Here is a 2,701-nt window from a genome sequence, read left to right on the forward strand (position 1 = left end):
AGATGGAGTTGAGGGGACCATCTAAACAGTAGGAGGAGAAAAGGTCTGAACTAAACAGACAGACACTTGCTTATTGGGCAGAGACAACAACAACACACATGGACATACAATAAGAACTGTAAACCCAAAGAAGCTCAAAATGTAACCAGTGACATCATTAATACCAGTGCTGGGGAGGAGGAAGGTAATACTATCAAAGCAAATGAAAGAAACAATGATTTCCCACTAGAAAGAATTAAAAAGACTATAAAATCATAATGATATGGTTAAAGAACAGAACATCAATCTTATGGGATGGAGAGTTGTCTCGCTGGTTAAGAATACTTATTCTTGCAAAGGACCTGGGTTTGATTTCCAACCTAAATGGAGGCTCACCACTTTCTTAGTCATGAGGCACGCATGTGGTACACAAACATACATGTAAGTCAAGCACTCCTATACACAAAATAAAATAAATTCACAATAAAAGAGAGAAAAAATCAGTCTGAAATTTTATATCCAACAGAAAACATATTTCCAACATTAAAAGAGAATAAAGATTTTCTAAAACAGACTGAGACACAGCAGTGTTGCTGGATTTCTGTGTAAATATAAATGTTGGGTGAAGTTCATCTGATTAACTTGAAGGACTACCCCAAGAAAACCAAAATTTACCCCAAGAATGGGGAGAGTTAGACAGCCATTATATGAATAATACATGACATATTTTCTATTAGCTTAGTTTATTATAATTGCAAATCATATGATAATATCATGGTCTGGCAATATTTTAGGGGTTAGAACATGAAGAAATCAAATAATCATAAGATACTATTATAATAATGATGTGAAGGTTTTAAGATATGAGTAAGTCTAATGATGAAGACAGAAAAAGAAACAGAAGAGGCAAATGAACATACGTAGCTCTAGAGCCATAGCTTTTCAGTGATGGTGTGTGATAGGTAAAGGCTCTCGGTTGTAAACAGAATGCAGTGGGCTGGAGAGACGCTTCAGTGTTTCAAAGCACTTGTTGCAGTCATAGAGAATAGATGTTCAGTTCCTAGCACTGACAAGATTGACTCAAAAAAAAAAAAAAAAAACGATCTGTACCTTCAGTTCCAGAGGCTCTAAGGCTCTCTTCTGCCTTTGCTAGCATTGTACACACTTGGAGCACATACAGGCAAAACACTCACACACACACACACACTCACACACACACACACACACACACACACACACACACAATGAACGTAAACAAATCTGAAAATAGAATAACAAAGAAAACATTTTGAAAGTACACCAGAGAGCTAGATATACTAGAGACAACGTGAAATAGTAACAAGAACTTGTGAATGTGTCACGATATGAAGAGATGATCAAAAAGTATCTCAGGAAAAAGAGAGCGCTAGGGGTAAAAATCATGGTACTGACCAGGATGCTATGGTATCAGCTGAGGATTCTTGACATATGGCAATATGTCAGCTCTGCGCTGTGTGACTTATTGTGCTTCTTTTGCCCTTAGTAGATGAATATTCATTTTTATTGCTGGATTTGTGCTCACCATCCTGTATTGCTTTTTATTAAAGAGAGTACCCAGAATTATTTATGCTTTAAGTCTCACAAGACCTTTAGACAAGAAATTGCCTGAAGGCCTGTGAGGACGAAGACATGGCCCCTTGTCAGGCTTTCAGAGCTGTGTGGCTGCCTTCATGCCTTCTCGCTAATCCAAATTTCATATTTGACAAAATGGGGTTCAAGACTTGACTTCAATGTCTTACACTATACGGTAGGAGACTGAAGGGGAGGAGATTGAAGCTGAGAAGCTATGTAATTTATCAACCAAACCAGGACACTTTTAAGAACACAGACCCACCAAATTGAATGAGCAGGAAGAAAAGACACACAGAAAAGTGTGGTCCAAGCAAACTGAAGCAAACACCCCTGCCCCTTCTAAATACAGGGTACTGAAAAATAGAATTTAAAATAGGATTTCAACAGACCATATATATGGGCTGTTAAAGTTGTGATAGTTAAATTTTATGCCTATGAATTATTGAAACATGTATTGGATATATATATATATATATATATATATATATATATATATATATATATGTGTGTGTGTGTGTGTGTGTGTGTGTGTACATTTTCATACATACAAGTACATGAACAAAGTTTAGCAATTACAAACTGTTATTTATATATGTGTATGTTTTTTGTGTTTATATATATGTGTGTGTGTAAGCTGCTTATATATGTATATGTGCTTTCATATATATATATATTGAATTTTTCTAAGCTAGAAATAAAATTTACTGAAATGGTACCACCTACATTTAGTGCTCTTTCTACCTCAGTCAATCTAATCTGGAAAATTCATCACAAACATGCCTAGAAACTGGTTTCCATGGTGATTCTTAATCCCATCATGTTGTTAATTAAGATTACCCATCACAAATAAACTGAGGCATTTGTAAAGGGGTTTTTCTCCCTAATGGAATTCAGTTCTCCATTATTTGACACAATAAGAAGACTGACAATCTTCATGATTTCTCAATACCTGCTCAAGGCAGAGGTGAGAGTAGGGGTGTATAGCAAAAAGTTCTACCAGCAGATCCATCAATACCACTCCTGGGCATATACCCAGAAGATGCTCCAACATATAATAAGGACACATGCTCCACTATGTTCACAGCAGCCTCATTTATAATAGCCAGAAGCT

The sequence above is a fragment of the Mus pahari genome, chromosome 5 (genome assembly GCF_900095145.1).
Source record: "Mus pahari chromosome 5, PAHARI_EIJ_v1.1, whole genome shotgun sequence".
NCBI classification, from domain to species: Eukaryota; Metazoa; Chordata; class Mammalia; order Rodentia; family Muridae; genus Mus; species Mus pahari.